Genomic DNA, 22427 nt, shown 5'->3' on the forward strand with positions numbered 1-22427 from the left:
CTCTGTGGCAATAATTCTAAATCACAGCATGGCTCCTTTTTGTCCTTCTAGAAACAGTAGAATTTTTCCTCCCATAGACTTCTACAAGAAAAACAGCAGCAAAAAAAAAAAAAAGTGTGGTATTTTTTCACCAATTATTCAATAAAAAGATAAAAGAAAAACATATGACAACGTGCAATGGGAAAATCACGAGGGATAAACACACTAAATTAAAAAGAATTGCAGAACAAACATCATGCATAGGCCAAAAAAGTCATGCAAAATGTGTCTAAAGGAAGTCTAAGAAACACAAAATATAAAAGACATAGAACAGGATGTAAACAAATATTTAGGGGCAGCTGCTCATTTCTTGCGAAGGAGTCAATTACTACACATTGCACATCTTCTTGCCTCCCTTGATCAAAATATACCATTAGGCACGCATACATTGATAATTTTTGCCTAATACAGCTTGGCTAATAAAGTACTGCTCTATGGAGTACTGTGGCAGAATTTTTGCAAAATTTTTGCAAAAAAATTAGCTTATCTGAAACCATATCCCCTCCGGTCACAAAATCAAGAAAATGTGAACGTGTAGAAACCGGGGCCCGCTCAGCCAAGTCCCTTCTCAAGACCAGGAATCGGATGGACACCAAGAACTGGAGCAGCGGTATGCGGGCGGCAGCACTGAAGCTTGGGAGGTAAGTGGTTTTTCTTTTTTCATCCACCCCCTCCCCATGTGTTTTGAAAAACACAAGGCTGCCCTTAGGCCACGCTAATGGTGTGTTTACACAGACATATTTCGGAAGCCAAAGCCATGAATGGATTTGAATTGAAGAGAAATCTCTTTCCTTTATGACCTGTTCTCTGTTTATAGTCTGTTCCTGGCTTTAGCTTCAAAAATAATAAATAAATCTCATGATAACAATATGATCTAAAGCGCTATAGTGCCCGGAGGATGTATAGTATAGTATGAATATGGTGTGGACAGAAGGATTGAATGCAGGTAATTTTAGGTGGTTCTATAAAGACAGCTGATTGTTCTAAGTATAGAGATCAGCTGTAACGCAGCCTGCAATATAGTGATATACGGCTAGTGAATTGAGTTTGTAAATCGTACCTGTTCAGTGCCGTGGCGTTGTATGGTTCACATGTATATACTTTGCAGTAATGCCCGAGAAGGGATCTTGAAGGCTTGGAGGAGAATGTAAATGTTCTTTCAATCGGGGTCGGGAGCGAGCCCCGGCCGGTGGCTCCGCTACTACCTTACCCTCGACGTGATGGAGTAAACCGAAGGAATCCACAGATCAGTGACGTCACTTTGGTGGATACGGAGGCCGATGTAAGGAAAAAAGACATCTAACGCGTTTCAGCGAGCTTACGGTCGCCCTCGTCAGAGATGAAGCGGACTCCAATGCTTCCTCTTTATATTGATTACTCCACCTATCATTACTCCTCCTATTTCAATCATGTTGAGGTCAGTAGTATTTGTCAAACAGGTTGGTTTTTCCCTCACTGATCGCAATACTCTGATGGATTTTCAGTTTCTGCTTCTTGCTATATATTTCTAAGGTAGATATATACATAATACTCCATACATAGAGCTAATATCCTGATCTCCTACTGCTATAATAATCTAGTACTGTAATATAATCCATGCATTTTAATCTACACTATAAATATACAACATTATCTTTTCCACAGTGTCCGTACAGCATATTCAATTTAAAAACGCAAAAAGTTCTAAATCCGCGTTTAGACCATGGGGGATAAGGCTGTTGAATTTAAAAATGTATTCTGTTTCTATCCTAGACATTTGTTCCACATAATTACCACCTCTCCAATTTGGCACAACCACTTCTATTCCTGCAAATTTTGCATTCTTAAAAGATCCTGAGTGTTGCTCCGCAAAGTGTTTAGATAGAGGGTGGCCCATAAATTTTCTTTCAATATTATATATGTGTTCTGTGATGCGTACATATAATAGTCTTTTTGTCCTTCCTATATAAATTTTTTCACATGGGCATTTTATGTAATATATAACTCCTCTACTTTTACAAGTGATATGTTTGCGGATTTGAATTGTTGTGTCCCTTTCCTGGATTGACGTGATTATGGTTTGTCTCCCTACTGTTCTGCATGGTTTGCAATTTTTGCAAGGAAAGAAACCATTTTTCTCCCCTAACTGACCCTGTGCTATTCCTTTATTTTCCCCTCCTTTATTATTTCGTTTTGTCGTGGGGGCCACTAGATTTCCCAAACTCTGCGCTTTTTTAAAAATAAAGTTGGGTTTTTTAGATAATTTATCACCTATTATTTTATCATTCTTTAAAATGTCCCAATGTTTTTGTACTATTTGTTTAAATTTATAACTATCTTTACTGTAAGTGGTGATGATAGGAATTTTTAACAATTCTTCAATTTCTTTTTCTTTTTCTTCTTTTTCTTTCTCTTTTTCTTCTTTCACTGTGACATCTTCTATCCTTGTGTTTTTATCTTGCAAAAATGCATCTCGGTTTTTCTCCCCTATCTCTCGGGCTGTTTGTTGCATCGAGGGCTGACGAGGGCGACCGTAAGCTCGCTGAAACGCGTTAGATGTCTTTTTTCCTTACATCGGCCTCCGTATCCACCAAAGTGACGTCACTGATCTGTGGATTCCTTCGGTTTACTCCATCACGTCGAGGGTAAGGTAGTAGCGGAGCCACCGGCCGGGGCTCGCTCCCGACCCCGATTGAAAGAACATTTACATTCTCCTCCAAGCCTTCAAGATCCCTTCTCGGGCATTACTGCAAAGTATATACATGTGAACCATACAACGCCACGGCACTGAACAGGTACGATTTACAAACTCAATTCACTAGCCGTATATCACTATATTGCAGGCTGCGTTACAGCTGATCTCTATACTTAGAACAATCAGCTGTCTTTATAGAACCACCTAAAATTACCTGCATTCAATCCTTCTGTCCACACCATATTCATACTATACTATACATCCTCCGGGCACTATAGCGCTTTAGATCATATTGTTATCATTTGATTTTTAAAATGTTTTGAAGATACGGAGTCTTCAAGATCTACATAGCTGCACATTAGTTACCTGTCTGCAGTGCAGCGCCAACGTGTGTGTAACTCCACGGAGTATACACCTTTTTGTTTAATAAATAAATCTCTGTGTAAATGCACCATTACACAGTGTAGTACTGCATCAAAACATTTGGTTTATAAAGTACAGCTAAAAACCAATTCAGTGCAAGCTATAATTGGATAATTATAAAAAAAAAAAAAAAAACACTGGATAACATAGAAGTGCTACTCTTGTGGAAAGAATACAACTAAAAAAATCAGTGCAGTTTTGTGTAGTTGAGGCAAGAACCCTGTGTGAATCATTATGCATTAGATGAACTAATGGTGCGTTTACACGAAACGATAATTGGCCCGATCGTATGATTAACGATGTCGGAGTAACGATTTTTTTTTCATAACGATCAGCGTTTATACGGTACGATATATCGTACGGAAAATTCGTTTTGCGATGGTTTCGCGATCCTTAAGCCTATCTCACACATTGGTTAAATCGGCGAACGACTGTTCACACGGAACGATCTGCGAATTTTTTGCGAACGACGATTTGATAACATGTTGAAAGATCAAAATGAACGATTTCTCGTTCGTCGTTTGATCGTTCGCTGCGTTTACACGTACGATTATCGTTCGAATTCGATCGTTACCGCGCAAATTTGCACGATAATCGTTACGTGTAAACGCACCATAAGTGCATTAGGTGCACTTGTTATCACATCTGGTTCTGGCTTCAAAGAAAAGCACAGTAGTGATGAGCAAAGCGGTCAAACATTCAAGTTAAGCCAAACCTAAGGGCTGTATTCCACCGGACGATTATCGTTCGCATAATCGTTAAAGAGTCACTGTCGTATTTTTTTTTTTTTGCAGAAATCAATAGTCCAGGCGATTTTAAGAAACTTTGTAATTGGGTTTATTAGCCAAATCTGCCATTATCTGCATGTAAAAAGCCTTTTCCCAGGTCCCCCCCTCCTTCCTCTTTTTCATCCACTCTGAAAAATCTGAAAATTGTGACTTGTTGCAGGAGACGTCCCCTGTCTGTTCTAGGGAGAGGGGAGGGGGGAGGAGGAAGGAGGGAGTTAGCCGGCAGCAGAAAGCAGATAACAGAGGATTACAGGCACGGAGCTGGGTGACAGCTGTAATCCGAGCTCAGACAGGTCACTGGTGATGGTCAGTAGAGATATCCCGTGAGGGATTTGGAGATTAACTCTTTGTTGTCCTGTTTTGGTCTTTTCTTTAGCTCTCTCCATAGGAGAACAATGAAGACAGGGGGGAGAGCTTCAAACTGATTTTTCATGATAAAAATGCATTTTTCGGATAATAAACCCAATTACAAAGTTTCTTAAAATCGCCTGGACTATTGATTTCTGCAAAAAAAAAATTCACGACAGTGACACTTTAACGATTAACAATCTCAAACGACCGCTATTGCGAAAGACCTGAAAACGTTCACTCATTTCCATGGAACAATAATCGTTACTTATGATCGTATTTGCGATAGTTTTTTCTTCGCTATTGCGTTCGTATCTACTGCAACGACCGAACGACGTCTTATTCAATGCAAACGATTTGCGAACGAGCAACGATAAAAATAGGTCAAGGTCTTATAAAGCAATCAACGATTTCTTGTTTGGTCGTTAATCGTTAACTGCATTTCAACCGAACGATTATCGTTTCGATTCGAACGATTTAACGATAATCTGAACGATAATCGTCCAGTGGAATAGGGCCCTAACAGACATTTGACTTCCAGCAGATGGATGCAGCCCTAAGGCTGCCAAGATTCATGTTTTCCAGTACTCCCCTAGGTCTGCATCTAACATCTTCAGCCACTGGGAATCAAATTACCAGCGTTCAGGTATGGCAAGTGTTTGTAACAGGTACCCCTTTGTAACAGGTACCCTAGTCTTTGTAACAGGTACCATGTTAGATACAGAAACAATTCCCTCACCGCCTTGTATTGATTTCTACAATTCTTGCAGCCAACACTCCATATATTTTAAATGAGAAAATCAACTTAGTCCCTGGCAACAATGAATTGTAATTTACTCCAAAAGTAAAACTCCATTAACAGGGTTATCTGCAGAAAGTGTTCCTACCTCTTTTGCTCTCCGGCACTGCACTTCCTCCCTCTGTCCATCTGTGCCGATAACTTCCGCAGATGAGGGGTGCGAGGAGTTGCAGGCATTGACCAAAGCTGACGGATGTTATGGGGACCTCAGGCAACTATTGGACATTGGGTGCGGGTGTGGTTTCACCTGCATGCAATACCTGCAATATGCTTTTACCCCCTCTCTTCTGCAGAAGTTATCAGCTCAGCTGGGCGGAGGGAGGAAGTGGAGTACAGGAGAGCAGAAGATGTAGGCCCTTTTCTGCTCTCTGGATGACCCCTTTAAGATTTTACAAACCAATCCCAGAGAACAATGAAACAAACACTCAGAGATGTGCAATCAGTCATTTTAACACGTATTAAGGATAGGAATCATGTACAGAGATAGGTAAAAGAAAAAAAAGTGGAATGGAACCAAATAGAAACATCCTGAGGCCCTGTTTACACATGTTGAATATAATATGGATTACGGCACAAATGTCTCGCCAGATCTGATGAGAATCCAAGCAGCTACTTAATTCTGTGGATTCTATAAGGGAATGCTGTCAGTGTGCTATAGTTGGCAGTTCCCTATTGAGCATGGTACCTTTTGGTAACTCATCCATAGAGTGGATTATGCACAATCTCAGGTCTCCTACTGCAGAAGAGTCAAAGAGGAGTTGTGCCAGAGTGCGTTACAAGCCACACCTCACCCCACCACCTCTTCTTCGTGAAAAATCTCTGCTGCCTGGCCTCCTGCTCACTTACGCTGTCAGCCAGTGTCTGATCTGCAATCAGATATAGTTAAATCCCTTAGCCTAAGGGCCCTATTCCACAGGACCATTATCGTTCGCATAATCGTTAATGATAAACAATCCAAACAATCGCTATTGCGAAAGACCTGAAATCGTTCACCCATTTACATGAAACGATAATCGCTACTTATGATCATTCTTGCAGTCGTCTTGTCGTCGCTATTGCGTTCTTCACTACTGCGAACGACCAAACAACGTCTTATTCCATGCGAACGATTTGCAAACGAGCAACGATAAAAATAGGTCCAGGTCTTATTAAACGATCAACGATTTCTCATTCGGTCGTTAATCGTTAACTGCTATTCAAACGAACGATTATAGTTTAGATTCGAACGATTTAACAATAATCTGAACGATAAGTGATTTTTAACAATTAACGATTGTTTGTTTAGCGATAACCTGAAATTGTTCACCATATTACACAGAACGATGGTCATTAGACACGATCATTATTGCAATCGTTACTACGATCGTTTATTCCTTCTGATCCCAGCAAAACAATGAACAATGTGAAATTACACTGAACGATTAGTGAAAAAAATGCGGAACTTGAGCGAATGAATGTGGGATTACAGTGAATGATTAACGATCATTTTAGGTTCAGATCTAAATCAACGACATACAAACGATTTTGCGATCATTGCCTGCAATTACACAGAACGATTATTGTTTAAATTCGAACGATATAACGATTTTTCGCACGATAATCGCCCCGTGTAATACGACTCTAACTGTACTGGAGGTGTAGGGGTAAAATCACCCATCTACAAACCAACAACTGTTTTTTTCTGGGTTCAATTCCCCTAATAGAAACGAATTTTTTTTTCTCATTATTATATCATTTGCAGAAGTAAAAATAATTCCCCAGTCAAAAGGAGATACAATTTTTTTTAGATCTAACAATGTACATACAAAAAATAATCAGATTTTAACAAAAACGTTTTATAAACCTACAGAGAGCAACAGTTTTATCAATTGAGAAAGCTGTCATTTACCTAACTGGTTGCTTAACATCCCAAAAGGTCAATTTATAAGACTATGTAGAAATTGTTCCTTAATCCCCTTCCCGCCGCCCTACTGTTAATTAACGTCGCAGCAGCCTATGCCCGATGCTGCAGTGACTCAAATTAACGATCCTGGATGACACAGGCGCAGGAGCTGCGTCTGTGTCATCCGTGACGGGTCCCGGCTATCAGTGATAGCCGGGGACCCGCCGCAACTCTGCGCGGCTCCAATGCTGAGAGTTAACCCTATAGATACTGTGGTCAGCACGACCGCAGTATCTATTGGGCTCCAGATAGAGAATTCTTCCTCTACAGAGGGAGAATTCGCTCTCCGTTGTCCACATGAGATCTGCCCCCTCCCCTCTCTCCCCTGCCGCTGTTACAAGATAGAAAGAGGAGAGAGGGCAGACATCGGGACATCAGCTTATGGGATCGTTATGATCCCATAATCTGATGTCCAAACATGACCTGGGCATTGAGGCATCAATGACCCCAGGTCATGAAAGGGTTAAAGGAGCAATATGAAAACGAGGCTATACAATTACAGAAGTTTGCGTCAAAGGCTTATGAGGTAGAAAACATGAACAAAACTGCTCTAGAGATATAACAGGGAGGACCTATTGAAGGAAAAATCTAAAGATTCAACAACAACAACAACAACAACACTAAATAAAGAAGAGGAATGTACAAAAATCCCAATTATAACTAGTTAAAAAAAAAAAACAATTCTTGAAGCATTTATTCAAACAAATAGTAAATAAATATTGGGACATACTAAAAAACGGTAAAACAATAGGTGATAAGTTAACAGTCAAACCAGCCTTCATCTTCAGAAAAGCACAAAATATAGAGAACTTATGCTGCGTTTACACGGAACGATTATAGTTTAAATTTTCGTGATAATGATCGCATTTGAGCAATAATCGTTTCGTGTAAACACAGCAAACGATCAAGTGGCGAACGAGAAATCGTTCATTTCGATCTTTGAACATGTTCACAAATCATCGTTGGTCGTTCATTGAAAATTCGCAGATTGCTTTGTGTAAACAGTCTTTCACTGATTCACCCTATGTGTGAGATGGGCTTAAACGATCTTAAACCAATCGCAATAACGATTTTTTCAAACAATTTATCTTCCCGTCTAAATGCTGATTGTTACAAAATCAAAATCGTTGCCTCAAAATCGTTTAACAATCGATTGGACGAATTATCGCTCCATGTAAATGTAGCATTAGTGGTTACAACTGGCTCCATGGCCTCAATGCAGATTTAGAATTATTTGCATTTTTGAATTAATTAAAACATTTGCATAGTATGTAAATCACAAAGACTGCATATTTAACCAACAGTAACAGTAACTGAATGATGCACTACATTGAAATTTAAAATTTTCACTCTTTGAACAACATAAAACATGTTAAATGCATTGAAAGACAACAAAGGCAACAAAACTTGTATCTTGAGCACTACTCTCCCCAATATCACTGTAGAGGTAAAGAGGAAGGAGGGTAAAGTAGTGCATATAAGGAGACTGCACCAGGGCCAAAACAATCTCTGATGAGGGCGATCGTTGATCACGAAAACATGTTAGATGTTTGACCTGCATGAGCTATGGTAACTACTACGGTGACGTCACTGCTACTCCGTGGAAACCCTTTAGATTACTCACCACGTGCCGAGAGTTGGCCCGCTCCCAACCCACCACCTCAATACCTACAACTACAGAGAAGATACAGAAGAATCGAGGAATCTATGCAACCCACAATCTTACTACATCACAAGACTACCAGGTATTCAGCTGTATGGATATATAGACATATATTGCAGAGGATACGTAGGGCCCTATTCCACGGGACGATTATTGTTCAAAAAATCATTTGAATAATAATCGTTTCGTGTAATAGTGGGCAACGATTAAGTGACCAACGAGAAATTGATAGTTGATCGTTTGATAGGACCTGGACCTATTTTTATTGTTTGATCGTTCGCAAATTGTTAGGTGGAATAATAAGTCATAGCTGAAACATACGCAATAGCGACGACTAAACAACCGCAAGAACAATCATAAATAACAATCAGCGTTCCGTGTAATTGGTTGAACGATTTTGGGTCGTTTGCGATAGCAGTCGTTTAAGATAGTTTATCGTTAGTTGTCAAAAAAATAAAAATAAAAAAAAAATCGCTCAGTGTAATAGCACCCTTAACCCTTTGAGGACCAGGCCCAAAATGACCCAGTGGAGCGCGCAAATTTTGATCTTAGTGTTTCCGTTTTTCCCTCCTCCCCTTCAAAGAACTCTAGCACTTTCAGTTTTCTATCTACAAGCCATGTAAGTGCTTGTTTTTTACAGGAATAGTTGTACTTTGTAATGGCGTCTTTCATTTTACCATGTATTATGGAACCCCAAATATATTATTTATGAAGATATAAATAGGTGAAATCGTAAAAAAGAATGCAATATGGTAACGTTTGGGGGGTTCCTGTGTCTACGTAATGCACTATATGGTAAAAGCGACATGTTACCATTATTCTATAGGTCAGTCCGAACACAACCATATGCAGGTTACACAGATTCTCTAATGTTATATATGTATTTTTTTATGAAATCCTTTTTTTGGCAATTAAATATTAATAAAATGGGCCTATTGTGACGCTTATAACGGTTTTATTTTTTCACCTACGGGGCTGTATGGGGTGTCATTTTTTCCGCCATGATCTTTAGTTTTTATTAACACCATATTTGTGAAGATCGGACGTTTTGATCACTTTTTATTGATTTTTTAAAATATATAATGTAACATAAAATCGGTAATCCACGCACTTTTTTTCCTCTTTTCGTGTACGCCATTCGCAATGACGCTTGTTATATTTTAATAGATCGGACAATTACGCACCCTACGGTATATTATATGTTTATCTATTTATTTTTATATGTTTTATTTATATAATGGGATGGGGGGGTGATTTCAGCTTTTATTGGGGGAGGGGTTTTGGGGTAGTGTAATAGTGTTTTGAACTTTTTTTTTTTTACACATTTGAAGCCCCTTTGGGGGACTTTTACATACATTAGTTTGATTGCTCACACTGTACAATGCTATGCCATAGGCATAGCATTGATCAGTGTGATCGGCAATCTGCTAATTGAGCCTGCCTGTGCAGGCTCAGTGTAGCAGATCGCCAATCGGACCGCACAGAAGCAGGTGAGAGACCTCCGGCGGTCCGTTTCAACGATCGGGACCCCCGCAGTCACACTGCAGGGGTCCCGATCGGTAAGTGACAGGGGACTCCCCCTGTCACTTACACTTAAACGCCGCGGCGTTTAAGGAGTTAATGACACGCGGCAGCGCGATCGCTGCAGCGTGTCATTACCGGTGAGGTCCCGGCTGCTTACTGCAACCGGCCCCCACCTCCTATGAAGCGCGCTTCATAGCGGGAGAACCACCCAGGACGTACAGTTACGTCCAGGGTCGTCTGGTGAAAGACTTCCATGACATAACTCTACGTCCTGGGTCGTCTAGGGGTTAAACTGCTTGTACAGACCATTGTTACAATAGTTACAGAGTATTGTTTACTTGCCAGCAGCACATTATTTAAGCATACACTGTAGCGCTGTAAGTGTACATACATAATTTTGGCGTAAAAATAATACATACAACCTGCCTAAATCTTTAGCGTGCGTTCACACGTACAGGATCTGCAGCAGATTTGATGGCGCAGATTTGAATTTGCAGCAGATCTGATGGCCTAGAATTGATTTGCTTCAAATCTGCAGCTTCAAATCTGCGTCATCAAATCTGCTGCAAATCCTGTACGCGTAAACCCACCCTTAAGGTTAAATTCACAAGGGAGGATCTGCTGGGAGTCTCACGCACAAAATCCGCAGCTAATCCGCAATACACGTATTAATAATAAGAAAAATACGTGTATTGCGGATTAGCTGAGGATTTTGTGCGTGAGACTTCTGGCGGATCCGCCCGTGTGAATTTACCCTAAGGGTGCGTTAACGCGTACAGGATCTGCAGCAGATTTGATGGCGCAGATTTGAAGTTGCAGATTCAATGCAAAGTAACTCTGGGCCATCAAATCTGCTGTGGATCCGCTGCAGATTCAAATCTGCGAGATCAAATCTGCTGCAGATCCTGTACGTGTGAACGCACCCTTAATCTTTTGTTTCCTTTCCACATTGATGACCGTAACATTGTCTGAAAAAACAGTTTTTTCACAATGCAGTCTGAATGGGCACTTTCACAGAAAGTAAAGTCTGGCAGCCACAGTATACATAGTAAGGTATGCAAGGAATGCTTTCAGATCTTCCAAATACATCCAAAACTAGATGCTGGAGACACGTTTAAAGGACAATGAAGAAATATGCTGCTTCTCAGAGCCGAAATTACATTTCATTGCACCAATGAAACAATGGTAAAAAGGTCAAACACAAAAACAAAAAAAAATAAAACAGTACCTAACACCATACACATATAATAGAGGTATACAGTGTGTATATATATGTATGTATGTATGTATATGTGCAAATAGTCTTGTATACCCTGCTGCCATAGACTTTTGTCTAACTAATGCGGCTTTTAAATGCAGGCAATGAAATGTGGAGATTGTAAGTGTTAGGATTCCTTAAACTATTTCTCAAGAAAGAATGACTCACACTTAACACCACTGAAGCACACATTTCCCGTTATGATCCTCTATCATCAAATCTAATTGTTTCTGTTATTCTCAACACAGAAAATAAATGGGAAAAGGAAATGGAATCAATAACTAATCTCAGAACAAAAAGTCAAAGTCAAGTGGGTGGAGTCAACTATTGCTACATTTTATATGCCTTATGTACTTCATTTGCATGTTACTATATCCTCAACATCCAGTTTTCCAGTCATTTAGTAGTATACCTTATAACAAAATTACTCCCTCATTAAGAGGGAAATAAATAAAAAACTTAAAAACAAAACGGTCTGGATTTGTCTATAGCGACCAATCAGAGCTCAGGTTTTAAAGCTATGCTGTGATTGGCTGCTCTTGGCAAAACTAGACAATCTTAGTTTTCACAGTTTTTATGTATTTCTCCCATTCATTTCCCTCCTTGCCTAGGAGGGGAAAACGTCATCTCCAGTGATACCACTCTCAGGCTTCATTCACACGTCCATAGTGCGGGACAATTATAGTGCGAAAAATCGTTAAATCGTTCTAATTTAAACGATAATCGTTCTGTGTAATTGCAAACAATCGAAAAATTGTTCGTATGTTGTTGATTTAGATCTGAACCTAAAATTATTGTTAATTGTTTGCTGTAATTCCACATTCGTTCACTCAAGTTCCGTTTTTGTTCACTAATCGTTCAGTGTAATTGCACATTGTTCATTGTTTTCCTGGGATCAGAAGGAATAAAGGATCATAGTAACAATCGCAATAATGATCGTAGTAACGATCGTAACTAATGACTATCATTCTGTGTAATATGGTGAACAATTTTAGGTTAACGATAAACAATCTCCTTTGCAATAGTTCATCGTTAGTCGTTAAAAATCACTCCGTGTAATAGGACGCTAGGGATGTGTCAACAGGGCCAATGAAATCTATTGGTCCTATGTTCTGTCCGAAACTGCAAACAGAACCACAGCCGGGGGAAGGGGGGGGGGGGTTCATATACAAGGCCGTATGACAACTTAGATTTTTTTGAGAGACCAATAGTACTTTTTAAAAACCTCCTTTATTCTACCATAAATTGTACTGCAAAACAGCAACTTTAGAGGGATTTTGTTTTTATGCTGTTCATTTTGCAGTAAAATCGATATATTATCTTTTTTTAGCACGGCAGAACAATGGGGTACAACATGTGTAATATTTGATCACCTAAAATCAACAGCCCCATGGCTTTATTGATGGTAGATCATGTCAGACTAATCACATTTAATTTTTGGGAGCGCTTTTGACTGCAATGTAAGTGTATTACAATGTAGTTTATGGTGCTTCCTGGAGTTATGTCCCAGTTGCATCAAAAAAGAAAGCATACCTGCAGATTTTTCAGCGTATCCTGCCGCAGTCACAGAACGATAGGTACGCTTTTAAAGGAAACCTCTCGACTGGTTCTCCTGATCAGTCTCAGTCTAAACACTGAGACCATATCTGATTAAAACTTTTGACATGTCAAAAAATTTAATTCTAACGACAGACGCTTTAATAATCTGCTGCTGTCTCGCACTAGAGCGCAGTCCAGTTTTCTTTGTTCTGTGGATTCTTATCAGGCTAATCCTAGAAAGCCCCTAAAATTTTAATACATACAATAAACGCTATAAATCTTACAGCTTTTTTAAAAAGTTTAAAAAAAAATGTTTTAAACTCTCCCCAATAAAAGTTTAAATCACCCCCTTTCCCACAAATACACATTTTTATACAAATATGTAAAAAAAAATTACATATTTGGTATCGGTAGCATATATTGAAATAATGTTTTTTGGCACAGTGAACAAGCGTAAACGTAAAGAGGAAAGAAAAAATACCAAGGATGCTGTTTTCTTTATTATATATCAGAAAAAAAAGTGATCAAACATTTTTTTAGACCAATATAATACCAATAAAAACTATAGCTCAAGATGAACAAAATAAGCCCCCAATCAGCCCTGTAGATGGAAAAACAAAAAAAAAAAATGCTTTTAAAAGGCACAGAGAAACGCTGCTTTAATGTGACCTGGACATCTGTACATAAGTGACCTTTGGTCATGAAGGGGTAAGGGTATGTTCACACTGAGTGAATCAGACGGAATTCAGTAGCGGATCTTTCCACTGCAGAATCCCGCCTGTCTAGGTGTGCCATAGCCTGTCTATGGGAGAGTGCACGCTTCTCCGATGCCGCCTCTCTCCCCTCAAAGAAGCGACATGTCCCTTCTATGAGCGGAGAGCGGTGGCAGCGGAGGAGCACACACTCTTCCACAAAGAAGCAGTGTCACACTGAGACTGGCAGGATTCCGTGAGAGTTTCGCCTGATTTACCCAGCGTGAACATACCCTAAAAGTGAATAGAGCTGAATTGTAATACCACACACAACCTGGGGACAGGAGTGGTGCTGTTATGGCAAAAAAAAAAAAAGAGTGGCAATGTTTTTTCCTGAATAACTTTTAACTGCTTCTCCTATCCTCCACCACATCGCTCCCACCCTCCTTCCCAGTAACAGCATAAGGCTATGTTCACATAGCGTATGAGACCGGCCATTCCGTGACCCAGCCGGGACACGGAACAGACGGTCTCTGAACAGATCATCCTCACTGCTCACAATGTAGCGTGCAGCCGGATCCGCTCGCTCCACAGTGTGCACTGACATGGTTTTCTGCAGCCGCTATTCACTGACATGTCAGTTGTTTGCAGCGCCGCGAAATATCCCGGACGGAGCGTATACTATGTGTATGTGCGCCGGACGGGATTCCTAGGCAATTGACGTATATTTCCGTATAAATCACACCCGTTGTACAACGGCCGTGGTTTTACGAAATTATACGGTGTGTGAACATAGCCTAACACAGTATAATTTGATTTGCCCCTCTTAGCGAGCCATCTTCAAAAATGCTGATGTGATGTAGCATTATCATGTGCTGGGCGCCACTTCCACCACTAACCTGAAGGGTAAAAAAAAGCAGCAAGATGGCAGACAAACTAGCAAGAAATTAAAAAAAAAAAAAACTTTTGAGATACAGGTAATAATATAGAGGCAAAGTAGTAATTAAAGCATACCGATTAGAAAAAAAAAAAAAACTTTTGACATGTGACAGATGTCAAAAGTTTTGAGCGGTCGGTGTCTGAATGCTCACACCACGACTGATCTTGAAAACAAGGCAGGAGAGGCGTACATGCAGGGTGTTCTCTTCCAGTTGTGTGTGACCTGGACGGCAGCTTAATGTAAGTCTATGGAGTTTTCCAGGTCCAGAGAGCAGAGAGAGGAATGCACGGCAGCACAGACTTCTTCCAGCTCACTCTTCTGATCATTCGCAGTCTAAACACTCAGACCCCAACCGATCAAAACTTTTGACATATCTCTGTGACACATCAAAAGTTTATTCTAATGACTGGTACCCTTTAAATAATAAAAAAATAAATAAAAAAATAAATAAAAAGTCAGAACATGGATTTGTTGCGTTATGTCGCAATGTATCACCATTCACTAACATTATTTGCTTGATGCCCATTCCATGCCCCTTACCAAGACACTAGGATGCATCTTGAGAACGTTTATGTTGACAGGGTCCTGCAGTAAACATCACAGACATCATCTTGAATTGCACATAGGGCTGCATAACTAAACACTGTTTTAACAGAAGGTCGGGGGAGGGAGGGTATGCCCTCTCTGGGTTTTGTTTGTACTGGGAGAAAATGTTTAAACATTCAATAAAAAAGATTTGATTTAAAAAAAAAAAAAAAAACCTGTTCAAACAAAATAATCAGATCTCTACATTCATTTGCAAACCATCTGTGGTGGAAAAAATAAAGGATGAAACCTGGTTGCTATGAGCAACACTGTCACTGTAGTAAAACAGTTCTCATACGCAAGGGCGATTATCTCTGGTACACTGTAAGTGGAGATCATGTAAAACATACAGAACGTGAGGAGACGAAACAAAAAGCATAGGAATTGGCAGAAAAACGCTTTATCTACAGCTGAATAAGCAACAAACATACCCTGGTGAAAGTCCTTCAGAAGATGGAAGACACAGAAACAAAGTGCACTCAGCAGATGCATAAATATATTAGAGCATCAAGCATTAACAGTAGATTTCCCCCCCACACCACATTCATGAATGTGCATCCGGCTGACCACTGTACAGGGCATCATCCATACTGTGCGCCCGGCTGACCACTGTACAGGGGACACAGCATTATCCATACTGTGCACCCGGCTGCCCACTGTATAGGGGACAGGTCATCATCCATACTGTGCGCCCGGCTGACCACTGTACAGGGGACATACCATCCATACTGTGCGCCCAGCTGACCACTGTACAGGGGACACGGCATTATCTCCATACTATGCATCCGGCTGACCACTGTACAGGGGACACGGCATCATCCATACTGTGCGCCCGGCTGACCACTGTACAGGGGACACAGCATTATCTCCATACTGTGCATCCAGCTGACCACTGTACAGGGGACACAGCATCATCCATACTGTGCGCCCAGCTGACCACTGTACAGGGGACACAGCATTATCTCCATACTGTGCATCCAGCTGACCACTGTACAGGGGACACAGCATCATCCATACTGTGCGCCCAGCTGACCACTGTACAGGGGACCCCGCATCATCCATACTGTGCGCCCAGCTGACCTCTGTACAGGGGACACAGCATCATCCATACTGTGCGCCCGGCTGACCACTGTACAGGAGACACAGCATCATCCATACTGTGCGCCCGGCTGACCACTGTACAGGGGACACAGCATTATCTCCATACTGTGCGCCCGGCTGACCACTGTACAGGGGACACAGCATCATCCATACTGTGCGCCCAGCTGACCACTGTACAGGGGACCCCGCATCATCCATACTGTGCGCCCAGCTGACCTCTGTACAGGGGACACAGCATCATCCATACTGTGCGCCCGGCTGACCACTGTACAGGAGACACAGCATCATCCATACTGTGCGCCCGGCTGACCACTGTACAGGGCATCATCCATACTGTGCGCCCAGCTGACCACTGTACAGGGCATCATCCATACTGGGCGCCGGCTGACCACTGTACAGGGCATCATCCATACTGTGCACCTGGCTGACCACTGTACAGGGCATCATCCATACTGTGCGCCCAGCTGATCTCCATACTGTACACCAGCATTCAGAAATATCCTCCAATCTATTTACAGCCACAGGGCGGCAGATTTGAATATCAGCATCATGTCCTCAAAATCTGTAACTCCACATGTGAATGAGGTTTTGTAAATCCTAATTTAGATGCAGTGCACTTTTACAGATATTCCATGCTGAAAAGCCACAATTGAAATTCACATTTATGTGATCTTCATATAAATCTACCTTGGGATAAGCAGCAGGAGTCATTTGTCAGAGTACTTCAACCTAAACAAGGAGTTTCAATTCTCCCTATTACTACTGTTCAATGCATGGGCGCATATATATATATATATATATATATATATATATATACATACATACATACATACACACACACACACACAGTGGTGCCTTGGATTACAAGCATAATTCGTTCTGGGACTGTGCTTGTAATCCAAATCCACTCTTATACCAAAGCAAATTTTCCCATAAGAAATCATTGTAATGTAGACAATTGGTTCCACACCCCAAAAATTATTATATTTATTCTGAACTAATGAAACAAACATTTAGAAACAGCTGAATAGGTCATATTATCAGTTTATGTACAGTTAAAGAGTCACTGTCGTATTTTTTTTTTTTTGCAGAAATCAATAGTCCAGGCGATTTTAAGAAACTTTGTAATTGGGTTTATTAGCCAAATCTGCCATTATCTGCATGTAAAAAGCCTTTTCCCAGGCCCCCCCTCCTTCCTCTTTTTCATCCACTCTGAAAAATCTGAAAATTGTGACTTGTTGCAGGAGACGTACCCAGTCTGTTCTAGGGAGAGGGGAGGGGGGAGGAGGAAGGAGGGAGTTAGCCGGCAGCAGAAAGCAGATAACAGAGGATTACAGGCACGGAGCTGGGTGACAGCTGTAATCAGAGCTCAGAGAGGCCAGTGGTGACTGTCACAGGAGAGAATAGGTGAGGGATTTGTAGATTAACTCTTTGTTGTCCTGTTTTGGTCTTTTCTTTAGCTCTCTCCATAAGAGAACAATGAAGACAGGGGGGAGAGCTTCAAACTGCTTTTTCATGATAAAAATGCATTTTTCTGATAATAAACCCAATTACAAAGTTTCTTAAAATCGCCTGGACTATTGATTTCTGCAAAAAAAAAAAAATTTCACGACAGTGACACTTTAAGCAATCATCATGTGGTGTATAATGTATAGTAAGTGCATAAACTGCAGATCCCCATAATGCAGTAGCGTAGTACAACTGGCTAGAATAGAGAAGCAAGGCTGCTGTCAGAGGTCTGTGTGGTCACATGACAGCAGTGGTGAAGGGGCGTGTGTTCAGCATGGACCAATCAGGAAGGGAGAATCACAGAGCTATGCAGGAGGACAGTGACAAACTTTTCTATACAGCAGTGTGAAAGGCTGAGTGTAAGTGCAGGCACATTATAGCAGGAATGGAGAGGATGGGAAACACAAGGGCTGAAAGAGTCTGCAGTGAGTATGAAGGAATGAGCAGGACACATACATGCGGCACTCTTTGGGGAGAGAGGGGTTACAGCTATGGAGAGATTACCTCCACAGTCCTGTCCCCTGATGCAAGCCCCAGCCTGAAGTGGATCTGCCATGATTTGTAAGGTGAGGGAGAGTTCCTGGGTCGGAGTACAGGACTGTAGACCCGGCTATGCAGACCATACCCCTCCTCAAATCCCTGTCCCACCCAGTACAGGGAGCTCTAAAACAAAGTCACAGTTTTAAAAAACTGTGAGCTCTTCTTCCAAAGCGCTCTTAATCCAAGTTACTCCTATTCAGGTTTGTCCTGGTAGCTGGAGAAGTTGGATGCAGCCAATAGGCAGTATTTATACTTTCCTAGGACTCCTAGGGTTATCTCCTACTTCTTCAGTCACGTGGGGTCGTTAAGTAAAGGGCCTTTTACATTGGCCAATTATCGCACAACAAATAGTTTGAATTTAAGCAATAATCTTTGGTGTAAACGTAGCAACGATCAAACTGCGAACAAACATTTGTTTGTACGTCGATTGCATCCTTTGAGCTAACCTCAAAGTCATTCATAATGCTTCGCAAATCATTCGCTAAACGTGCACTTATGTGATTTATCGCTACATGTAAAAGGACCCATCTGAAAGGCATATGTATGAAAGTCCTTAGACAAACGTTCAAAACATATCATTAGTGGTCAATCTTGCAATACATAAACAGTATAAGGGTCCGTTTACACACACACAGATTATCTGACAGATTTTTGCAGCCAAAACCAGAAATGGATTTGAAAAAAAGAGAAATCTCAGTCACTTTCCTTTATGACCTGTTCCCTGTTTATAGTCCATTCCTGGCTTTGGCTGCAAAAATCTGTCAGATAATCTGTGTGTGTAAACAGACCCTAAGGCACACATCTAAAAAAAAGACTACTGTGAGAAGAGTCATACAAAAGTTCAATGAACATTTAAAACTATTTCAATTGAAAACCGAGTCACAGTACAATATGGGATTAACATTATATGCTGTTATTTCCCTATTCGGATAACCTTGCCAAATCGACAACACAGAAAGAAAAGTAAAAGTAAAAATGTCATGACATCTCTACCAGAAGTGAGTGACAAGACCCCAAGTTTATAAGACTTAAAAAAAAAATAATAATAATTATATAATGTGGGAGCATGACTGAACATGTAAAGAAGCAGATTCTAGATTTGAAACATTCTTAAGAAAATAAGTGACCAACATATCCAACATTAACAACTACTAAAAGCAGAAGATCGAGCACGTCCTTACTAGCACCGAAACTAGAAGGAGCACTTCTAAGAGATATCGAGAGACATGGCTGCAACCAGATAGAAGCTTGTAATGACAGAGCATTTAACATTGGGCTCACACTTCTGCAGGAACTCCTTCTGGGACCTCCATTTCAGATGTCGTTTAATTAACGGGACAAAAGAATGGCTGCACGCGGTATTTTTTCTGTCCTGTTAGGATTCTACAAAATGACAGACAGAAGCGGAAAACCTGACATGCCCAAATAGAATCAATGGGGTCTTTTGGAATCTGTAGTTTACCATGCAGAACCTAAAACGGTGGCCTTTGTGGACTTCCTACGGGCCTGAGTTACTCTACCACAGCCAAAACTGTAAAATAACCGATTTCCTCTGTTCACATCTGCATTGCATGTTCTGTTATAGATTCCAACAAAAACGAGAGACATCGCGACAGAAACCTAGCAGAATTGTAGGCAATGTGTTGTGTGGGGTGCCTCTGGTTCTTGTCATATGATGGCCCCATCCCCAGACATTTTCACTGTTAGGGCCAGTTCACACAGTGGAATTTCAGTGCTGAATTTTCCAGGGCAGATCTGCGACATGTCAATTCTTCTGGCAGAATCCCATTGAAATGAATAGAGCAGTGAGTTACTGTTTTGAAATTTTTCAGAGGCGATTTCCACACGGAACTTTCCTCACCGATTCCTCAGTGTGAACTGGCCCTTAGCAGTGAAATTCCACAACGGAACTCTCTGCCGCGGAATCTGCCTGCCTCAGTGTCACACAGTGTGTCAATGGAAGGCCTTGCATGCCTCCGTTTCAATCGCTCTCTGCTCAAAGAATTGAGCGAAGAGCGACGGAAGGAGAGGCGTGCGAGCCCTGATACAATGTGTAAGACTGAGGTGGTAGGATTCTGCTGCTTTTGCTCCGTGTGAACTGGCCCTTATGTTCCTATGATGGAGCAGAATGAAAATGAACAACTCTAAAAAGGTCCTCATAGACTTTATACAAAAGTCAGCCTAATCTGCCACCAGCGGCATGCTTGTCCATCAGTAGAAGGCAGGGAACCTTGGATCTCCAGCTACTGCAAAACTACAACTCCCATCATGCCTGGCCAGCCAAAGCTTTAGCTGTCCAGGCATGATGGAAGTTGTACTTTTGCAACGGCTTAAGAGCCAAGGTTCCCTACCCCCAGTATAAGGTGTATAGGGGCCTCCCGAGTCTCCATGACAAATGTCAGTAGGCCATGTAAATTACAAAATACAAAGGCCTGGAGGAGGTAAAGTAGGCCAGGTTCACACCACATTTATGTTTCACCGTTTCCAATTCATCACGTTTAATTTTGCTGTATACAAATGTGTGGTTACCGACGCTACGCTATACATCAGTATATACACAATACAGCCAAACTGCAGAAATAAACCAACATAGTAAAGATTACAGCTCACAAAGAGAAGCCATACAGGCCCAGCTTTCATAATAACAGAAAACACTATCTAATGGAAGCAGGAACTCCTCAGACCTAGTGCTATATAATAGGGACACGCCAAGGAGTCCCTAGTGCCCACACACAGAGCAGCACGGCCTGTCACAGGACTGGAGAGCAGCAGGTCAGCTGAGCCCGGTATGGGGCTGAATGCCTCCCTGCTGTGAGTTGTGCCTGAGGCAGTGAGTGTAAGGCAGCAAGTGTGAGGAGGCAGAGTGTGTGTGAGGCAGTGTGAGCTGTGCCTGAGGCAGTGTGTGAGGAGGCTGTGTGTGTGTGTCGTGCCTGATGCAGTGAGTGTAAGGAGGCTGTGTGTGTGAGGCAGTGTGAGTTTTGCCTGAGGCAGTGTGAGTTGTGCCTGAGGCAGTATGTGCCTGAGGCGGTGTGTCTGTGTGTGTGTGTGAGGCAGTGTGAGCTGTGCCTGAAGCAGTGTGTGTGTGTGTGTGTGTGTGTGTGTGTGTGTGTGTGTGTGTGTGTGAGTTGTGCCTGATAAAGTGAGTTAGAGGAGGCTGTGTGTGTGTCAGTGTGAGTTGTGCCTGAGGCAGTGAGTGTGGGGAGGCAGTGTGTGTGTTGGGCCTGATAGAGTGTGAGGAGACAGTGTGTGTGTTGGGCCTGATGGAGTGTCAGAGTGTGTGTGAGTTGTGCCTGAGGCAGTGTGTGTTGGGCCTGAGGCAGTGTGTGTGTGTGTGTGGCAGTGTGTGTGAGGCAGTGTGAGTTGTGCCTGAGGCAGTGTGTGTTGGGCCTGAGGCAGTGTGTGTGAGGAGGCAGAGTGTGTGTGTGTGTGTGTGTGTGTGTGTGTGTGTGAGTTGTGCCTGAGGCAGTGTGTGTGTGTGGCAGTGTGTGTGAGGCAGTGTGAGTTGTGCCTGAGGCAGTGTGTGTTGGGCCTGAGGCAGTGTGTGTGAGGAGGCAGAGTGTGTGTGTGTGTGTGTGTGTGAGTTGTGCCTGAGGCAGTGTGTGTGTGTGTGTGGCAGTGTGTGTGAGGCAGTGTGAGTTGTGCCTGAGGCAGCATGTGTGTGTGGCAGTGTGAGTTGTGCCTGAAGCAGTGTGTGTGTGTGTGTGTGTGTGTGTGTTGTGCCTGAGGTAGTGAGTGTGAGGAGGCTGTGTGTGTGAGTTGTGCCTGATGAAGTGAGTTAGAGGAGGCTGTGTGTGTGTCAGTGTGATTTGTGCCTGAGGCAGTGAGTGTGGGGAGGCAGTGTGTGTGTTGGGCCTGATAGAGTGTGAGGAGACAGTGTGTGTGTTGGGCCTGATGGAGTGTGAGAGTGTGTGTGAGTTGTGCCTGAGGCAGTGTGTGTTGGGCCTGAGGCAGTGTGTGTGAGGAGGCAGAGTGTGTGTGTGTGTGTGAGTTGTGCCTGAGGCAGTATATATGTGTGTGTGAGGCAGTGTGAGTTGTGCCTGAGGCAGTATGTGTGTGTGGCAGT

General features: G+C 41.9%; 1 protein-coding gene across 4 annotated transcripts in view; it reads right to left on the minus strand.

Annotated features, from left to right (window-relative positions):
* PHIP (pleckstrin homology domain interacting protein) overlaps positions 1-22427 on the minus strand; it is a 75219-nt gene that overhangs the window by 51274 nt on the left and 1518 nt on the right. The window lies entirely within an intron of this gene.

The sequence above is a fragment of the Dendropsophus ebraccatus genome, chromosome 6 (genome assembly GCF_027789765.1).
Source record: "Dendropsophus ebraccatus isolate aDenEbr1 chromosome 6, aDenEbr1.pat, whole genome shotgun sequence".
NCBI lineage: Eukaryota > Metazoa > Chordata > Amphibia > Anura > Hylidae > Dendropsophus > Dendropsophus ebraccatus.